Raw genomic sequence first — 12,236 nt, 5'->3', positions numbered from 1 at the left:
TTCTAGAAGAGGTAGAATCCTAAAATTTCGAATTTATTAAGTATTCTATATAAAAAGTAAGGAAAAATTTAAAAATACTGAAATTTCTTTAAATATTTTTCTAGTTCTCACTTTAAAAACTATACCTTTGTAAAGAAGTGAGATCGTAACAAAAACACTAACGTGAAAAAATATGCCGTAAAGGTTCTGAGATCCCATGTACGAACAAGTTTCATATAAATATGTTTGAGTTTTATGCACTTTATATAAAACATATTGCCACTTGGCTATAGCGCAGCAGAAATTATATTTTACTTTGAGTGATTCATGCTTATTGAGAAAAGGGGAGAATAAGGGACTGAGAGGAATTTAAGAGAATTCTCAAGTGATAAAACTACCACTCTTCATTCTCTTTTTGGCCTTTTACTGTTTAAAGTGTCAATGATTGTGGGGGAGGGGGTCGGGTGCCTTTTTCAAAAAAATTCAACGGTCCACCGGAAACTTCACATTCCCTTTAAACTCAGTTGAAGAAAACATATTTTATGTTCCATATTTATATTTTCACAACCACTATCCACTAGAATTAACAAAGGTCGAGACCCGGCCGGGCTTTCGAGAGGTATGGGCCCCGGGAAAATGAACCGAATTGCCCCCCTCTCTCGACGGCCCTGAACACAAAGCCTTCTGATCTGGAGTCAGACGCGCTACCATTGCGCCACCTAGCCCCTTATAATAAGGTTTAACGGGTAGAATTCTATAAACAAGCGAAAAATTAAGCCCCTCATACGAAGGTTTAATAAGCAGAATTCGCTGATAAACTCGCAATAACTCGGAATTGAAATTAACATTAATGTAAAATTTCAAATAAAGTGCGTTATATTGATTGTTGTATTATCAATACCACGGATAGCATTAGTGTGCAAGCGTAAATCAAATAGGTTTTCTAAGGGTAAAACTCTTCTCACATTAACCCTTTAAGATACTTAAAACCAAAATTAGTAATAAATATTGAATTTACTTCTTATATTGGCTTTCCATCGTTAATGTATAAGCTAATGTCAGTTCCACTTTAAACATACTTACCTGGCGTCGCTGCGGCCTTGATCTTTGAGGAGGCGAGCTGGGGCGAGACTCGGTCACTGCACTCCGATCGGGTTGACCCTCACCACTATCACTAATCGTGATCAGTGGGGCGTACTATTTTTGGTAGAGGGGGTCGTGCGTTCGCGCTCACCCCCACAAGTAAACAAATTCAAAGTTCAACATACATCACATAACTTACCGCGTTCATTGTATTCTGAATTGAAATAGAATCTGCATCTAATGAAGTGTGTGAGATTTTAAAAACATGCATTGCGTCATGCATGTGTAGTGAAACAACGTAGAACAAAACAGAGCTTTCGTATAGACTTTTTCGACGTAAAAAGGGGGTAGGCAACCCTCAATATCGGGACATTCTAGGGGTTGATACGTTGCTGTCTCTGCGCAATCTCAAGATCCCCTAAGGCTACAGCGCAGGCGCCAAAAAGCGAGATGGAAGGCAAAGTTTTACCCCATGCCTTTCCCTCTTAGTTACATCGAAATGGTTTATTGCTGTAAGAAAATTCAACTGTATTTACTATCCGTATTACAAGAAGAAATCACTAATTCTTAATTCAACTATTGTCCTCGAAATACTTGGATCATATTTTCGATAATTTATCGTCTCTTCACCTTAACCCTTATTGAAAGTATAAAACCTAAACTTTCTCTATAAAGCACAATCAAATTCTTAACTCTAGAGGGCCGGTAGGCCCTTCTAGATAAGATCCCACACCCTCCCGTAATGTTAAATCAAAATTCACAGATTTTCGGCGATTTTCCCATAGGAATAGCATGGGGTTTTTGGTGCTCCTGGACATCGAATCATTTAAAACTAAATTTTAATATTTCTTTGACCCGGACGTGATTCGAACACGCAGCCTTCTGATCTGGAGTCAGACGCGCTACTATTGCACCACCGTGCCCCTCGTACTAAGGTTTAACGGGTAGAATTCTATAATCAAGCGAACAAGATGGCCCCGGCCATATTAACGTTTTGCCTTGGCTAGCTAAATTTATTGTAAGGTGACCCCGGCATATATACTTTACGGTTATTTTTTTTCTTTTAAATATCAAATATCATTGCAATTATGAATAAAAATAATCTAGCTTGATTTTGGGTTATAGATTATGAAACAAGTAAATAATCAACTTCTGTCCTATGAACTGGAACAATTTTCTTGATATTTTTGTTGCAAACCTAATATTTGTGGGATAATTGATGCGTTTGGGTACTAAAATTATTCATTGATTGCACGCTAATAGCAATATGCAACAAGTTATGTTCTCTTGAAACTTGACGCAATAGAAATGAAGTAATTTGCATAAGCCCTAAAGAACAACGCTAGACGGGACACGGAAACGGATGGTGGAGATAAAGAACAGAGAAAATCGTACTGAATAGAAGGCAGGCCCGATATATATTACCGCCAAAAACAACCTCATTCCTTTTTGATTATGACGTACTAAGCGTTAATTAATCAGAGAAGCTGGAACCGAAAAAACTTACAAAAATCTCATAATATTTTTGCCAAAAAAAGTTAATTTAAAAACAATTTTATATATTTTAATTTAGTATAAAACAATTTTAGAACTAAAAATGGGGTTGAAAGGAGGCCCAGCCTGCCAGCTAGGGTCGGACCAATACTTTTCCGAACCTCTAAAACGCGCGAAAGTAAAAACAGTAAGGAAATAATTAATAAATAAAAATGTGGTTGAAGGGACGCCCAGCCTGCCAGGCAGGGTCGGACCAATACTTTTCCGAACCTCTAAAACTCGCGAAAGTAAAAACTTAGTGAGGAAATTTTTCTCAGGCTTACAGGATTGGCAACTCGCTATGTTCGACGGCAGCTTATTCAATATAAAATTTGTTCTAGCTTTGGTTCTCAGCATGACCCTGGTTCCTATACTGGAGTGATTTTGCGGAAATCTATAACCTAGTTTTAAGCGTGCTGACAACACACGAAAGAAATATTTCGAGACAAAAGTCGAAAAAATACTGATATTTAGGATTTAAAATCTCGACGTTTTAAATCGGAGTGAAAGAACTTTGACTGGTAGATGGGCCCTGAGATTCGAACACCAACTGCCTCTCTAGCTTCTTTCTTGCCGCATATCTCTCTAGTCTTTGTGCTTTTTCTCTTTCTCTGTATTCTGGATTCAAACGTAGCCTTCTCATCTTTTCGGCTGATGTTTCTTTCACATTAGATGGCATTTCTGAACTCTCTCGTATTTGTATAACAGCCGAGTTAAACGGCACAAAGTCAATTTTGATTTCAGACCGTTGAAAATGTCCTAACTTAGTTCATGACTTGTTAGATATCCTGAAAAACAATATTGGTTAATAATATATGACAAAACTACCTGTTCAAAATTTCCATCCCACCCCTTCGCGTGTGTGATAGGGTTTTTGATACGTGGCGCCCCTATCGGCGAGCGAAGGAGCTATTCAATCTGAACAAAAAATAAATACCGTACAAAATTTCCATCCCACCCCTTCGCGTGTGTGATAGGGTTTTTGATACGTGGCGCCCCTATCGGCGAGCGAAGGAGCTATTCAATCTGAACAAAAAATAAATACCGTAATGTTTCATCTTGCAAATATTTTAATTCTCTGTTAATAAACATCTCTTTATTTTACAAACACTTTTCCTGCCATTAATTAATACGGAAATTAATAAAAATTAATAAAATATAAAACGTCCCCGGCGGGATTTGAACCCGCGTTGTCTCCCTCCCAAGTACAGACCGCGCTCAAAGCTGCTTAATTTCGAGTGTTAACATTGAGTTAGTAATATTTTAGTTTACCTCGCCCCATGTAGATGGCGCTACAAGCAACTCACCCTATCACAATCACACACGCGAAGGGGCGCTTCCATTGAACCCGAGTTCCACCGTGCGGAGAAAACGCTGAGCTTGATCTAGGGGAAACAAAATGGCAGGCCTGAGACCTGCTTCAGCGGCAGTGTATGTGACGTTCAAACTGATATTTCAGTGCCAAATGAAAATTAGTACTCGAAATTTCTTGCAATGAATGAACCACAATTTTCAGAAGAGAATATTTTCAAAAATGGTAAGTGTTGAAAACCTAATCACCCTAATATTAACCAGATTAGTTATGTAAACTCTTAAGCCTTGGTCATAACATGAGTATAAAAATTGGTAATACTGTTTTCGTTTTGTTTAGTACCTGTTGCTCTCTCTCTTGTCAAAATTGCTACAAGTATTACACATATTTTCCAAAAGATCCTACTGAAAAAATTCAAAAAGCTCTTCAGTCAAACTTTAAGGGAAATGAATTCACACAGTATGGAATTACAAACGAAAACAAGACGGCCCAAGGGCTCGTAATAGTAGCCATATCGTACGAGTGAATAGCCCCTCTATACCCTACCCTAATGAGTGGATAACCCCTCTATACCTTACCCTAATGAGTGAATAGCGCTATCTTTTAAAATGCTTAAATGATTTACCGTGCATAAAATCCCCCACTCTAAACAGTGATTAAATTATAACCGTATAAATTTACTTATGCTGTAATTCTAATTTTCCGGCGAATCGAAGAACAGATAGTTTTTAGTGATAATCCCCTCGATGAGTTTACAACATAGACTTATGCCGATGCACACTTATCGCATCTTATAAATTTCTAACAAGGACTTATGCCCAGAAACTTTTGAAAGAGAAAGTTTAGTTATAGTGATTACGCATTTTAGTGATTATCCCCTCGAATTACCTTTAGCAATGCTAAAATGATCAAACGCATAACGCTCATTTAACACTATGTTAGCTCTATCTAAACCCACATTTGAATTAACCGCCAAAACGTTCCAGTCAAATATAACATAGATGACGATAGCTACCGAACGAGAACGAAACACATGAGGAGCGCGGTAGAAAAATCGTTATCTATTTAATTAGCACATACATAAAAAGAAAATAAATATAAAAACCCCAAACATACAAATTCATAAGTATCCGACCCCACAGATAAAAATTCAAAAGTTTCCGACCCCACAGATTAAGAGGTACCCCACCCCATATCACCCCGACATTTTAGAGATAAAAATAAATAATAAAAAACTCGGAGTTTCTATGAAGTCTCTATGGTTTAGTGGTTAGAACGTTTGTCTACTACGCCAGCGACCCGGGTTCGATTCCCGGGTCTGACCTGAAAAAATTTTAATTATAATTTAATCTCTAACCGAGCCCAGTAACCCCTATGGGTGGGTTGTGGTAATATAAAGTTCCTTTTAAGCTAAAATCAGACGATAACGAAGCGACAACCCCGGCCACTACTACTACTACTACGACGGCTCGGGTCAAACTAAGAGCCTATCGTATACTACGATATGGCTAAAAACACTTGTTGCTTTAAAAAAAGTCTAATTTATAAGTACCGAAGATTGGTTTTGAAGTCACCCTTCTTATCCATTCTTGGGGTGTTCCCCTGACGGAATAGTCCAGTCATTGGTGAAAAAGGAAACTTAGAAACAGTCCTCAAGAAGGACGGAACATTTTCTTTGAAACCCTAACAAATGTATTATGGGCAAGTGCAACTTAGTTTGGGCCTTTTAGGACTTCAAAGTTGTCATTTTGGAATTTATTCTAAGCTGGAAGATGACTGTTTTGTTATTGATGTGCCTAAAGACCAAAAATTTATTAACAATCTTTTACCAAGATTATAAATTCCAAATTATTTGAAATGGAATAAAAAGGACGGAATGTAATGGCGCAAATAAGGCTGAAGTGATATTTTTAAGTTCCTTAAAATGTGATAGAATCTTACAAATTTATTGAATAAAATTGTTTTACAAAATTTCAGGAGTTCATTATTTATTTGCATTTTTTTCACGGGTTTTAACAAGCTTGGGAACTGCGTAAGAGTTAATTTAAAATGATTTGAGGTCTGAACTTTACTTATTCCAAACAAAGGTGATAGAGCGGTGAATGAAATCAAATGCCAAGTTTTAGTTTCATGAGTGTCAAAAATACCCTATCTCGAGACTCGTAGTTTCCCCCATTCTTGGCCCTCTCTACCTAATTTGTCCATGAAAACGGGGTATGAACTTACTGTTAATATTTTTAATGATCGCATATCGTTGAGCAGATAGTTGAGTTGTTGATTTAATTTTATAATTATCTTTGAGCAATTCAATTTAATTAACTTTAATTTAACCATGAGTATGTTGATTGCGTTTGTCATTAATGGTATCGCCGGGATTAAGTTACATTTAAACACCTGATTAAACTATCTAATCATCGATCATCCGTTAAGCCTTGGACCTTGCAATATAGGAGGCAGAGAGACAACAAAAAACCAAAACAAACTAGTATTTATGATATCTCATGTTGCCCTCTATTGAATCTCTCAACAACTATCGTTAAATTTATTACTTTAATAATATAATTTTTTTAAATATAATAATCATATTAGCTAATTATAATTATTTAACTTTAAATGAGTATGTTTCATTGATTTAAATCACATTGCGAAAAATTATTGGCACGCGCTAGGCAGTCATTCTCTCTACTCTCTCTCCTCTCCCACTTACAAAATCCAGCTGCAGCTGGTTGGCGCGCGTCGGGAAGGAGAGGGTGGGTGGGGATCCACATAATTCTACCTCTCTCTACTCTACAGTCTAACTTAACTCGGGTTTTGTACTAAGCGAGCGTGGGTCGATTGGTAGAGTCTTCGGCGTCTTCACTGGCGTCTGGTATGGATCGGCACATCGCAGGTTCGAGGCCCCGCACCGACAGAAAAATAATTTCCATTGAAATAAAATACGTTACGCCACCTATGAGGTGTAACGTGGACTACGGGTGAATTTCAAGTTGAAAATTCGCGGGAAATTTAAAATTTGAAATGCTCATTTATGACAAAATTTATCAGGTCACAACATATCCAGTCACAACATATCCAGCCAGCCGACCAGCCAACAGAGGGCAGAAACACCGTTTTCCCTGCTCTAAAGAGCGGCAAAACGAAAAACTAAATTTTAATATTCCTTTGACCCGGACGTGATTCGAACACGCAGCCTTCTGATCTGGAGTCAGACGCGCTACTATTGCGCCACCGAGCCCCTTGTACTAACGTTTAACGGGTAGAATTCTATAATCAAGCGAAAACTAAATTTTATATTTTTTGACCCGGGCGTGATTCGAACACGCAGCCTCCTGATCTGGAGTCAGAAGCGCTACCATTGCGCCACCTAGCCCCTGATAATAAGGTTTAACGGGTAGAATTCAATAAACAAGCGAAAAACTAAGCCCCTTATACGAAGGTTTAAAAAGCAGAATTCGCTGATAAACTCGCAATAACTCGGAATTGAAATTAACATTAATGTAAAATTTCAAATAAAGTGCGTTATATTGATTGTTGTATTATCGATGCCACGGATAGCATTAGTGTGCAAGCGTAAATCAAATAGGTTTTCTAAGGGTAAAACTCTTCTCACATTAACCCTTTAAAGTAGGGTTCTCACTTGACCGAAAACACGACGGAAAGCCGGCGTAACTTGGGTTGACCGAAAACTTTAACGCCGAGCACGACGGAACTGCCGTTCCGCTCATTTCGGTCGGGCTTAAAACGTGTTCTAGTTTTTCGGCCGTACCCGGCGTAAATAGAAAAAGTCAGCCAATGAAAATGCACGTTGTAGATACGTCACTGTCATATGTCCCTGGAGATTTCAACTTGGTATCCTTGCTGTTGCCGCTTCAGAAACAGATCTCGAACCCAAAAACGCTTTCTACCACTCTTGTGATAATGTTTGTACATTACGTACAAGAGATTAATATAATTATAAATACATAATGTATTTATAATATTATTGGAAAACTCAGAGTCACTCAAATCCTCCATTTTCTTTGTTTACCTTTGCTTACAACCCTTTACCGCCCTGTCGGTTTCGATCCGTCGACCCAATAAATTGTCAGCATTATTTTAAGTTCCGCTGCAAGTGAGAACGCTCTACCGCTGGCGGACAGCGGTAAGAAAAATTTGCAACCGCTGGCGGTTCGTTTCCGTCGAGATTTTCGGTCAAGTGAGAACCTTACTTAAGATACTTAAAACCAAAATTAGTAATAAATATTGAATTTACTTCTTATATTGGCTTTCCATCGTTAATGTAGAAGCTAATGTCAGTTCCATTTTAATCATACTTACCTGGCGTCGCTGCGGCCTTGATCTTTGAGGAGGCGAGCTGGGGCGAGACTCGGTCACTGCACTCCGATCGGGTTGACCCTCACCACTATCACTAATCGTGATCAGTGGGGCGTACTATTTTTGGTAGAGGGGGTCGTGCGTTCGCGCTCACCCCCACAAGTAAAGAAATTCAAAGTTCAACATACATCACATAACATACCGCGTTCATTGTATTCTGAATTGAAATAGAATCTGCATATAAAGATGTGTGTGAGATTTTAAAAACATGCAGTGCGTCATGCATGTGTAGTGAAACAACGTAGAACAAAACAGAGCTTTCGTATAGACTTTTTCGACGTAAAAAGGGGGTAGGCAACCCTCAATATCGGGACATTCTAGGGGGTTGATACGTTGCTGTCTCTGCGCAATCTCAAGATCCCCTAAGCCTACAGCGCAGGCGCCAAAAAGCGAGATGGAAGGCAAAGTTTTACCCCGTGCCTTTCCCTCTTAGTTACATCGAAATGGTTTATTGCTGTAAGAAAATTCAACTGTATTTACTATCCGTATTACAAGAAGAAATCACTAATTCTTAATTCAACTATTGTCCTCGAAATACTTGGATCATATTTTCGATGATTTATCGTCTCTTCACCTTAACCCTTATTGAAAGTATAAAACCTAAACTTTGTCTATAATGCACAATCAAATTCTTAACACCCTCCCGTAATGTTAAATGAAAATTCACAGATTTTCGCCGATTTTCCCATAGGAATAACAAGGGGTTTTTGGTGCTCCTGGACATCGAATCATTTAAAACTAAATTTCAATATTTCTTTGACCCGGACGTGATTCGAACACGCAACCTTCTGATCTGGAGTCAGACGCGCTACCATTGCGCCACCGAGCCCCTGGTACTAAGGTTTAACGGGTAGAATTCTATAAACAAGCGAAAAACTAAGCCCCTTATACGAAGGTTTAAAAAGCAGAATTCGCTGATAAACTCGCAATAACTCGGAATTGAAATTAACATTAATGTAAAATTTCAAATAAAGTGCGTTATATTGATTGTTGTATTATCGATACCACGGATAGCAATAGTGTGCAAGCGTAAATCAAATAGGTTTTCTAAGGGTAAAACTCTTCTCACATTAACCCTTTAAGATACTTAAAACCAAAATTAGTAATAAATATTGAATTTACTTCTTATATTGGCTTTCCATCGTTAATGTAGAAGCTAATGTCAGTTCCATTTTAATCATACTTACCTGGCGTCGCTGCGGCCTTGATCTTTGAGGAGGCGAGCTGGGGCGAGACTCGGTCACTGCACTCCGATCGGGTTGACCCTCACCACTATCACTAATCGTGATCAGTGGGGCGTACTATTTTTGGTAGAGGGGGTCGTGCGTTCGCGCTTACCCCCACAAGTAAAGAAATTCAAAGTTCAACATACATCACATGACATACCGCGTTCATTGTATTCTGAATTGAAATAGAATCTGCATATAAAGATGTGTGTGAGATTTTAAAAACATGCAGTGCGTCATGCATGTGTAGTGAAACAACGTAGAACAAAACAGAGCTTTCGTATAGACTTTTTCGACGTAAAAAGGGGGTAGGCAACCCTCAATATCGGGACATTCTAGGGGGTTGATACGTTGCTGTCTCTGCGCAATCTCAAGATCCCCTAAGCCTACAGCGCAGGCGCCAAAAAAGCGAGATGGAAGGCAAAGTTTTACCCCGTTCCTTTCCCTCTTAGTTACATCGAAATGGTTTATTGCTGTAAGAAAATTCAACTGTATTTACTATCCGTATTACAAGAAGAAATCACTAATTCTTAATTCAACTATTGTCCTCGAAATACTTGGATCATATTTTCGATGATTTATCGTCTCTTCACCTTAACCCTTATTGAAAGTATAAAACCTAAACTTTGTCTATAATGCACAATCAAATTCTTAACACCCTCCCGTAATGTTAAATGAAAATTCACAGATTTTCGCCGATTTTCCCATAGGAATAACAAGGGGCTTTTGGTGCTCCTGGACATCGAATCATTTAAAACTAAATTTTAATATTTCTTTGACCCGGACGTGATTCGAACACGCAACCTTCTGATCTGGAGTCAGACGCGCTACCATTGCGCCACCGAGCCCCTGGTACTAAGGTTTAACGGGTAGAATTCTATAAACAAGCGAAAAACTAAGCCCCTTATACGAAGGTTTAAAAAGCAGAATTCGCTGATAAACTCGCAATAACTCGGAATTGAAATTAACATTAATGTAAAATTTCAAATAAAGTGCGTTATATTGATTGTTGTATTATCGATACCACGGATAGCATTAGTGTGCAAGCGTAAATCAAATAGGTTTTCTAAGGGTAAAACTCTTCTCACATTAACCCTTTAAGATACTTAAAACCAAAATTAGTAATAAATATTGAATTTACTTCTTATATTGGCTTTCCATCGTTAATGTAGAAGCTAATGTCAGTTCCATTTTAATCATACTTACCTGGCGTCGCTGCGGCCTTGATCTTTGAGGAGGCGAGCTGGGGCGAGACTCGGTCACTGCACTCCGATCGGGTTGACCCTCACCACTATCACTAATCGTGATCAGTGGGGCGTACTATTTTTGGTAGAGGGGGTCGTGCGTTCGCGCTCACCCCCACAAGTAAAGAAATTCAAAGTTCAACATACATCACATAACATACCGCGTTCATTGTATTCTGAATTGAAATAGAATCTGCATATAAAGATGTGTGTGAGATTTTAAAAACATGCAGTGCGTCATGCATGTGTAGTGAAACAACGTAGAACAAAACAGAGCTTTCGTATAGACTTTTTCGACGTAAAAAGGGGGTAGGCAACCCTCAATATCGGGACATTCTAGGGGGTTGATACGTTGCTGTCTCTGCGCAATCTCAAGATCCCCTAAGCCTACAGCGCAGGCGCCAAAAAGCGAGATGGAAGGCAAAGTTTTACCCCGTGCCTTTCCCTCTTAGTTACATCGAAATGGTTTATTGCTGTAAGAAAATTCAACTGTATTTACTATCCGTATTACAAGAAGAAATCACTAATTCTTAATTCAACTATTGTCCTCGAAATACTTGGATCATATTTTCGATGATTTATCGTCTCTTCACCTTAACCCTTATTGAAAGTATAAAACCTAAACTTTGTCTATAAAGCACAATCAAATTCTTAACTCTAGAGGGCCGGTAGGCCCTTCTAGATAAGATCCCACACCCTCCCGTAATGTTAAATGAAAATTCACAGATTTTCGCCGATTTTCCCATAGGAATAACATGGGGTTTTTGGTGCTCCTGGACATCGAATCATTTAAAACTAAATTTTAATATTTCTTTGACCCGGACGTGATTCGAACACGCAACCTTCTGATCTGGAGTCAGACGCGCTACTATTGCGCCACCGAGCCCCTCGTACTAAGGTTTAACGCGTGGAATTCCATAATCAAGCGAAAAACAAAATTTTAATATTCCTTTGACCCGGACGTGATTCGAACACGCAGCCTTCTGATCTGGAGTCAGACGCGCTACTATTGCGCCACCGTGCCCCTCGTAGTAAGGTTTAACGGGTAGAATTCTACAATCAAGCGAAAAACTAAATTTTAATATTTTTTGACCCGTGCGTGATTCGAACACGCAGCCTTCTGATCTGGAGTCAGAAGCGCTACCATTGCGCCACCGAGCCCCTTGTACTAACGTTTAACGGGTAGAACTCTATAGTCAAGCGAAAAACTAAATTTTAATACTTCTTTGACTCGGACGTGATTCGAACACGCAACCATCTGATCTGGAGTCAGACGCGCTACCATTGCGCCACCGAGCCCCTCGTATTAAGGTTTAACGGGTAGAATTCTATAAACAAGCGAAAAACTAAATTTTAATATTTCTTTGACCATGACGTGATACGAACACGCAGCCTTCTGATCTGGAGTCAGACGCGCTGAAATTGCGCCACCGAGCCCCTTGTACTAAGGTTTAACGCGTGGAATTCCATAATCAAGCGAAAAAC

General features: G+C 38.9%; 11 non-coding genes across 11 annotated transcripts; 4 read left to right on the top strand and 7 right to left on the bottom strand.

Annotated features, from left to right (window-relative positions):
* The first annotated feature begins 1,054 nt into the window (after window positions 1–1,054).
* On the top strand, window positions 1,055–1,218 carry LOC149678949 (U1 spliceosomal RNA). Its single transcript, XR_016366318.1, has one exon. It is a non-coding gene; the product is annotated as a U1 spliceosomal RNA (small nuclear RNA).
* A 5,852-nt stretch (window positions 1,219–7,070) lies between these two features.
* Window positions 7,071–7,142, bottom strand: TRNAW-CCA (transfer RNA tryptophan (anticodon CCA)). Its single transcript has one exon. It is a non-coding gene; the product is annotated as a tRNA-Trp (tRNA).
* Window positions 7,143–7,205: 63 nt separating this feature from the next.
* TRNAW-CCA (transfer RNA tryptophan (anticodon CCA)) lies at window positions 7,206–7,277 on the bottom strand. Its single transcript has one exon. It is a non-coding gene; the product is annotated as a tRNA-Trp (tRNA).
* A 939-nt stretch (window positions 7,278–8,216) lies between these two features.
* Window positions 8,217–8,380, top strand: LOC149678946 (U1 spliceosomal RNA). The gene has a single exon (XR_016366317.1). It is a non-coding gene; the product is annotated as a U1 spliceosomal RNA (small nuclear RNA).
* A 658-nt stretch (window positions 8,381–9,038) lies between these two features.
* On the bottom strand, window positions 9,039–9,110 carry TRNAW-CCA (transfer RNA tryptophan (anticodon CCA)). The gene has a single exon. It is a non-coding gene; the product is annotated as a tRNA-Trp (tRNA).
* A 350-nt stretch (window positions 9,111–9,460) lies between these two features.
* On the top strand, window positions 9,461–9,624 carry LOC149678944 (U1 spliceosomal RNA). Its single transcript, XR_016366309.1, has one exon. It is a non-coding gene; the product is annotated as a U1 spliceosomal RNA (small nuclear RNA).
* Window positions 9,625–10,283: 659 nt separating this feature from the next.
* TRNAW-CCA (transfer RNA tryptophan (anticodon CCA)) lies at window positions 10,284–10,355 on the bottom strand. The gene has a single exon. It is a non-coding gene; the product is annotated as a tRNA-Trp (tRNA).
* A 350-nt stretch (window positions 10,356–10,705) lies between these two features.
* Window positions 10,706–10,869, top strand: LOC149678942 (U1 spliceosomal RNA). Its single transcript, XR_016366316.1, has one exon. It is a non-coding gene; the product is annotated as a U1 spliceosomal RNA (small nuclear RNA).
* A 696-nt stretch (window positions 10,870–11,565) lies between these two features.
* TRNAW-CCA (transfer RNA tryptophan (anticodon CCA)) lies at window positions 11,566–11,637 on the bottom strand. Its single transcript has one exon. It is a non-coding gene; the product is annotated as a tRNA-Trp (tRNA).
* A 203-nt stretch (window positions 11,638–11,840) lies between these two features.
* Window positions 11,841–11,912, bottom strand: TRNAW-CCA (transfer RNA tryptophan (anticodon CCA)). The gene has a single exon. It is a non-coding gene; the product is annotated as a tRNA-Trp (tRNA).
* A 66-nt stretch (window positions 11,913–11,978) lies between these two features.
* Window positions 11,979–12,050, bottom strand: TRNAW-CCA (transfer RNA tryptophan (anticodon CCA)). The gene has a single exon. It is a non-coding gene; the product is annotated as a tRNA-Trp (tRNA).
* Between the last annotated feature and the right edge of the window lie 186 nt (window positions 12,051–12,236).

Source organism: Phalangium opilio, unplaced genomic scaffold (assembly GCF_054372755.1).
Source record: "Phalangium opilio isolate 3A_F unplaced genomic scaffold, DU_Popi_V2 ptg000042l_1, whole genome shotgun sequence".
Classification (NCBI taxonomy): domain Eukaryota; kingdom Metazoa; phylum Arthropoda; class Arachnida; order Opiliones; family Phalangiidae; genus Phalangium; species Phalangium opilio.
Note: the sequence above shows the minus strand (reverse complement) of the source record. Positions and strands in the feature narration are given on the sequence as shown.